The 8,000-nt window shown below is 43.1% G+C and overlaps 1 long non-coding RNA gene across 1 annotated transcript; it reads left to right on the forward strand.

The window, feature by feature from the left end:
* The first annotated feature begins 323 nt into the window (after nucleotides 1–323).
* On the forward strand, nucleotides 324–6,321 carry LOC310673984. The gene is made up of 5 exons (XR_014509279.1): nucleotides 324–440; nucleotides 1,197–1,255; nucleotides 3,312–3,339; nucleotides 5,191–5,247; nucleotides 6,107–6,321. It is a non-coding gene; the product is annotated as an uncharacterized lncRNA (long non-coding RNA).
* Nucleotides 6,322–8,000: the final 1,679 nt, after the last annotated feature.

Raw genomic sequence — 8,000 nt, forward strand, 5'->3', positions numbered from 1 at the left:
ATGCAGTAGTTGAATCTGGCCCATCAAAATTAATGGACACTAGCACTGTAATTGATTTCAGTAGGTCTGCTCCGAGTAACAGCTAGTTGAACACCACCTTCTGTGGCTAGCCAATAAATTTCTTTCCAAGTAAGTCAGACAAGAATATCTCTTGTTGGTTGTATAGTCTGGATAAGAGCAGCGCTACAGGGTCAGACTGAAAGTTCATCTAAACCAATTTTCTGATACCCAGTGTGGTCAGTCATTCCTGAAGCCGCAAGATGGTTTCCGTTTTAAATGAGTATTGTGTTGCTATGGAGCTGTGTGACCGTTGGTGGTGGCAAGACATTGGTTTGCTCAGAATTCCAGTCCTGTAGTTGCATCATCAGTTCAGAAGAACTGGAGTCTGAGAACATTTCTGTATCCAGAGTTTGGGAACGACGAAAGCCAGGTGGTTTCTGGTAAGTTCTTCTTATGCAGGACTGGTGTTTTCTAATAGCTGAAAACATGCCACAGATGTGGCTATTTAGTGACACTGTCTTCATTAAGGACCAGGGGTGTGGAGAAAAACCGCAAGATTCACCTTTCATCTGTATCTGTAGCATCTGGAAGCAGCCCAGTCTGTTTTGGATTTGCTGTGTGTAACTCCAGTTCATTATTCAGATCTGAATCTGTTCAACCCAAAACTCTGTTTTGATCACATTGACTACAATGGGGAATCTAAAAATGGCTATATCTTTCCCCCTCTTCTTACATAAGTGGGTGAAATTTGCAGGCAAAGAGTGGATCAAGACTGCCAAATTTCAGGCAGAATCCAAGGGAGTTTGGTTAAGTAACTTTTGGTTATTATTTTTTTAAAAACAGGAATGTTTTTATTTTCTGCCAGAATGGGCCGCAACTTCTGAGGAGATAATGCAGAAACCGATAGTTTTGGGAAGGCCAGATCTAGGGAAGTCCTTGTTAAAACGAGATCTTTAAAATATGGTGCTTAAAATATGAACTGAACTGAATTTCCCCCTGTCCCTTATAGGTACACTGTGCCTATGTCCCAAGTCACTTTTTGCCGCCTTCAAACTGGAGGCACACATTCCTCATCCACCCAATGAGGGTAACTCCAAAAGCAGGTTTGAACAAAATCATTAGGTTAATGTGCACCTTGGGACCAAAGGAGTTTGCAAGGAACATAGCCAGTATTGTGTGATCTTTTCTATGTTTAGACAATGGCAGACAACCTTCTTCAGGAGAGCATTTACCAGCTGCAGAGAGACTGGGACTGGTGAGTGTGCACCCTTTCTGATGCACGTGTTATTGAGCAGGGGATACAATATAAATGTGCGTTCTAGACCTTTGAGCAGTGGAATTGGGCGCGCATAATACTGTTTGCAGGTGTGCCTATCGCACAGATGCTCCAAATTCCCCTGTTGATACTCTGATGGATTTATTTATAACCCATCTATTTTGGCAGCTTCTCTCTTGCTGCTTCCTTCTGCTAGGGACAGTCCCTATTGGCTAGTTCCCGGTAAGTCACAAAATTTAATTTTGTGTTATGGGGCGATTGGGGGCTCTCAGTGCCAACCAATTGTATGCCTCACGGAGGACCTTAAGGTCCATAAATAGCAACACCCTAGTGGTCCTGGGCCCTAAAGAAGTTAGATTAGCTTCAACCAGAGCCAGGTCTTTTTCAACACTGGCCCCGGCCTGGCGGAATGCTCTGCCTCATGAGACCAGGGCCCTGCAGGATCTGATTTCTTTCCACAGGGCCTGTAAGACAGAGTTGTTCCGCCTGGCCTTTGGCTTGGAGCCAATTTGATTCCCTCCCCCTCTTTCTTTTTCCTTCTCCTGTGATGAGGCTGCATTTTAACATGTTAATGTTTCAGTATTTTAATGTTGTATTTTAATCTTGTTTTTAAGTTGCATTCATTCAATTTGTTTTTATTATTGCTTGTTAGCCGCCCTGAGCCTGGCCTTGACTGGGGAGGGTGGGGTATAAATAAATTATTATTATTATTATTATTATTATTATTATTATTATTATTATTATTATGTGCAGGATATGTGGGTACAATCACCCTTAACTCTACCAGTTTAACTCTAGCTTTAAAGGCCAGCTGAATCAAAAGAACTCAGAGACGTACACCCGAGCCATTCTCAAAATACAGGAATAATCCTGTGCCATTCTCCTTAACATGAATTCCTGTGGGGGGGGGGAAGAGCACAGGGAGCCTTTCTAATGTTTTGAGGAATGCAGTTAGACTCTGGTCCATCACATGCAGAAACGAGTGGCCTGCATGGGGATTCACAACTGGGCCTTATTTATTTATTTTGAATATTTATTGAATTTCATAATAATTAATGATACAAATCTCATTCATCATGTTATTTACAATTATTATCCCCGCTCCTTTTGACTTCTCTCAGCTCCCCCTCTGTGGGGTTATTTAGTTTTATCTATCGTATCCTGCTTTTCCTACACAAAAATAAAACCCCTTTTCATTTCTCTGAAATATCTGTTACTCAAATGAAATTGTTTATGGATTTCCCAACCACCAACTGCACAAGGAAACTCACTTAGACTGCAATACCTTACACACTACTTTCAGAGTAAGTCTAAATTGAACTCATTTGGGATTAGAGGGCATGGAAATGTTGTTTCATCCAAATCTTTGTGTCTTCTTTGGCGATCCCTCATAGTCAAGTAAGATTGTCTTCCATGAATACGGTCTTAATAGTGAGTCCATCAGTGACTGTGGAGGCCAATTCTGGACCCACACATCCTTCCACAGTGGGGACATTGATTTCCGGGCGGGAGTTGATCATGGTGAGGGTTTGCCAAGCCTGCCTTCCTCTTAGCATGATTCTCCCTTGCGTCCTGAGTTCGAGTGTCTTCAAAGACCAGGACACCTTTGGTAAAGGCTGTTCTCCAGCTGGAGCGCTCGTAGGCTAGTGTTTTCCAATTTCCGGTGTTTATACTACATTTTTAAAAATTTGCCCTGAGAGAGTCTTTAAACCTCTTTTGCTGACCACCAGCATTACGCTTTCCATTTTTAAGTTCGGAATAGAGTAGTTGCTTTGGAAGACGATAATCAGGCATCCAGTTCAACAAAGTTGATGCTGAAGGATCATTGCTTTGACACTGGTGATATTTGCTTCTTCCAGTACACTGGCATTAGTTCTCCTGTCTTCCCAAGTCATGTGTACTTTTTTTGGAGACCCCGTTGATGGAATCTTTCGAGGAGTTGGGGATGGTGTTTATAAATTAAAAAATGGCATTTAAAATCTTTGTGTATGACGGTCCTAACGTCTCTTTTTCGTTCTGTTCTTCCCTTCTCCAGTCAGCTATTTGAAAAAATGGAAAGTGCGGTGAGTAGAGAAATCTCTTGGTGTCTGACCTGGGCTGCAGGGAATTGTTTGAATTGTTAATGCACTGCAGGTTGTGATAAGAACAGGTGGGAGGGAATGCCCAAATTGGAGGGAGATGGGGGGGGGGCAGGATCTTAGCTTCATTTGCCAGGCCTTAGGGGCTCCTTGCGATCTCACCAACCTTAGACACTCAAGGCAACCTTCTCTGTTTCTTCTCCTTTCACCCCAGAACTGGCCCTACTAAACCTCTTCCAAGATGACAAAATTAATATTTTCTTGTATGTGACAACAGCAGCGAGAATGCTGATAGCCAATAAATGGAAAGGAAATTATGTTCCAACCAAAGAAGAATGGTTGAATAAATTATGCGAATACTTGGAATTAGCAAAGTTGACTGATTTGATCATACAAAAACCGAAAAATATAATCCAGAAACAATGGAAATGTTTAAATGGCTATTTATGTAGACAAGGATTAAATGTAAGGTATTGGTTGTGTATAGAATAGATTTATGAAAGATTTAGAAAACATTGATTAGAATATTTGTATGAGATTGTAGGGGAAAAATACAGAATAACAGATACAATCTTGCTTAAAATGTATATAGGAAGTGCAGTGTAAGCGATGGAAGTCAATCAATGAAATTTTATTATTTTCATATTGAGATATTTGTAGAATAAACTTGGAAGAAATTCTTCCAACTTTTCTTCTTTTCTCGTTATTTTTTTCTTATTTTTTTCTTCTTTTCTCATTTGTTCCCTTTTCATATATATGTGCTTATTTAAAATATATATGTATTTGCAATATTTTGCTTATATTTTGTAACAATTATGTTAAATAACTTTTTTTTTAAAAATCTTCCAAAATAATAATGCCCACTCTCATCACAAAGAGCTCACAATCCACTTACTTTCAGCAGCCAGAAACACCATAGCCAGACACTGGAGAGACCTGTCAAGAGTAAGCATGGGCCAGTGGTACCAAATAGTATGGGAAACAGCCTTATTAGGGGGAAAAAAACCTAACCAATAAACTGAAACTGACACAGGGACAAATGGAAGAAGATGCCTTCACCCCGGTATGGCTCCCCTTTATCACATACACAGCCCAACAAGACAATGATAAAAATCCACCAACAGCATACAAATCAATATGGCTAACCTGATCCAAAACACCCACCCACCCCACTCACACATGAAAACTAAGTTTCTTCTCCTTTCTAAATCAGTATTCTGTTTCCTGGCAGCCACTTTTCGGGGGGGGGGGTGAAATAGGGGAGGAATCTTACACTTTACTCATGTGAGATAAATGACTGCAGCTTTCAAAATGGTAAACTGTGCTGGGGAAAAAAATACTGTATTTTTCTCTCTATAAGATGCACCAGACCACAAGACGCACCTAGTTTTTGGAGGAGGAAAACAAGAAAAAATATATTCTGAATCTCAGAAGCCAGAACAGCAAGAGGGATGGCTGTGCAGTGAAAGCAGCAATCCCTCTTGCTGTTCTGGCTTCTGGGATAGCTGCGCAGCCTGCATTCGCTCCATAAGATGCACACAAATTTCCCCTTACTTTTTAGGAGGGAAAAAGTGAGTCTTATAGAGCAAAACCCACTCTCAGGTTTCCAGCTCTCCCTCATCTCCTGTTTAGGCTACAATTTGCTTCTAAAAAGCATTACAGATATAGAATGCTGAATCATGCAGAGTCCATCTTTTAAGGGTTGGGTGTTTTGTGGTTATTTTTTGGCAATTTTGACTGCTGAATAATGTATTTCTTATGAATCTAGCATTGATGGTGACTTACTCATGTGGCTAATTGTCCCTCTCTCCCCACTGCTGCCTCCTCCAAATCTAGTTGCTTGAATTCACCCATTTGAAGGTTGAAATGGAAAATGCTCCACCAACTTTCCAGGCAAGTGTCTTGCCCTTACTGGGGATTTTTTTAAAAAAAATATATTTTGAAATGCAGAAAGATGACTTAATAGCTGAATAGCTGCAACCTCTTGCCCGCCTCCACCTGGACAAATCTTAGAATCATCTAGTCCAGCCCCCTGCAATGCAGGAATCTCAGCTAAAGCATCCATGATAGATGGCCATCCAAACTCTGCTTGAAAACTTCCAAGGAAGGAGAGTCCACCACCTCCCGAGGAAGCCCATTCCACTGCTAAACAGCTCTTACCCTCAGAAAGTTTTTCCGTGTGTTTAGTCGGAATCTCCTTCCTTGTAACTTGAAGCCATTGAGTCCTATCCTCAGAAGCAGGAGAAAACAAGCTTGTTCCCTCTTCCATTTGACAGCCCTTGAGATTTTTGAAGATGGCTATCACATCTCCTCTCAGTCTCCTCTTTTCCAGCCTAAACATACCCAGTAAAGGTTAAGGGTAAAGGGACCGCTGACCATTAGGTCCAGTCGTGATCAACTCTGGGGTTGCAGCGCTCATCTCGCTTTATTGGCCGAGGGAGCCGGCGTACAGCTTCCGGGTCATGTGGCCAGCATGACTAAGCCGCTTCTGGCAAACCAGAGCAGCGCACCGAAACGCCGTTTACCTTCCCGCTGGAGCGGTACCTATTTATCTACTTGCACTTTGACGTGCTTTCGAACTGCTAGGTTGGCAGGAGCAGGGACTGAGCAACGGGAGCTCACCCCGTCGCGGGGAATCGAACCACCAAGCTTCTGATCGGCAAGCCCTAGGCTCTGTGGTTTAACCCACAGTGCTACCCATGTCGCAGTATTTGCCATAAAAGATTCTTGGTTTTGGATTTTTCTCCCCTAGAATCTTCAAGGTGCCAGACCTGAGGAAGGAGCTGTTGAAGACAGAGAGGCAAAAGGCAACCGAGACAGTTGAGTGGACACTGAACGCTGCCTTTCTTTTATCAGAGCAGGGAATGAAGGGCTCTCGGCGGTGCCTTAGCAAGTGCAGGCGGCTGTTTTCTTGCAATTTAAATTCGTTGTGGCAGATTGCTATTAAAAGGGAGTGTTTTTGTTGTACTGCCTTTCCTTTCTGTATTGCAGAATCCCAACCCTGGTGCTGATATCTTGAGACAGGTGTAGGTGTGCTTTCTGCTTTTTTCCCCAGGTGGGATTTAATGCAGTATGTAATGTACTTGCTCCTGAGATCCCAAATGGGCTTCTTCTTTTCGCTTACCCCGCAGTAAGGGGAGCACATTTTAGACAGGTCCAGAGTCTCTCTCATATGTTCATGGCTGCCTCCAAAGACTTTTTGCAGTAAAATGCACTGGAAAGGGTGGGAACATAGGAGCAAACTCCCCACCCCCCAAAAAATTAATGGGTATTGTCATTCAAATGGTGTGTGTGTGCTTTGTCATGTGATCAATTATGTGAGGTGGGGCTTACCTGGACACTCCCAATATTTTATTCAAGTTGGCACCCCCCCCGGGGGGGGGGGATACCCATTGCTTGGTGCAACATCATCTAACATCTCCAAAACACCAGGATGAACTTCCAGTCCATAGCTGTGGTCATCTAACATCTCTGCAACAGTATCTGGCCATGTGCTCAATAAACAGGATACAGTGATGCCCCGCAAGACGAATGCCTCGCAAGACGGAAAACCCGCTAGACGAAAGGGTTTTCCGTTTTTTGATGCGCTTCGCAGGACGAATTTCCCTATGGGCTTGCTTCGCAAGATGAAAATGTCTTGCGAGTCTTGAGATTTTTTTCCGCTCCCCACCCTCTTTTTCTAAACCGCTAAACCGCTAATAGCCTTTTAGCAGCTAATCCGCTAATCCCTTAAGCCTTTAATAACCGCTAATAGCCGCTAATAGCCGCTAAACCGCTAATAGCGCTAATCCGCTAAGGCGCTAATAGGGTTGCTTCGCAAGACGAAAAAACCGCTAGACGAAGAGACTCGTGGAACGCATTAATTTTGTCTTGCGAGGCACCACTGTATCTAGAAGTGATCTAAGAAGAAGAGATGAGTGAACTCTTGTTGAATTGAACTGGATTTCCCCCCCCCCCGGGGTTTTTTTTTTGGGGGGGTGAACTCAGGGAAACAAAAAAACCCCAAACCAATCTGTGGTCTTAGAAAAATACTGACCCCTGCCATACCACCCAAACACATTCCTCTCTTCCCTGGCATGAACTACACAATATGCCCATTTCACAGAACATGAGAATCGCTTGCTGGATCAGGGCAATGGCCCAACTATTTTTTTTAAATAATAGAATCTTACAGTTGGTTGGGACCCCACGGGTCATCTAGTCCAACCCCCTGCAATGCAGGGATCTCAGCTAGAGCATCGATGACAGATGGCCATCTAGCCTCTGTTTATAAACCTCCTTGTAACTTGAAGCCATTGGTTCGAGTCCTACCCTCCAGAGCAGGAGAAAACAAGCATGCTCTCACCTCCATGTGGAAGCCCTTGAGATATTTGAAGATGGCTATCCTATCAGCTCTCAGTCTCCTCTTCTCCAGGCTAAACATACCCAGCTCCTTCAAGCACTCCTCATAAGGCTTAGTTTCCAGACCCTTGATCATCTTGGTTGCCTTCCTCTGCGCATGTTCCAGCTTGTCAATATCCTTCTTAAATTGTGGTGCCAAGAATTGGACACAGTGTTCCAAGTGTGGTCTGACTAAGGCAGAATAGAGTGGTACTATTACTTCCCTTGATCTGGACACTAGACTTCCGGTGGATGCAGCCTAGAAT

This window comes from Podarcis tiliguerta (assembly GCF_965153285.1).
Source record: "Podarcis tiliguerta genome assembly, chromosome: 3".
Lineage (NCBI taxonomy): Eukaryota > Metazoa > Chordata > Lepidosauria > Squamata > Lacertidae > Podarcis > Podarcis tiliguerta.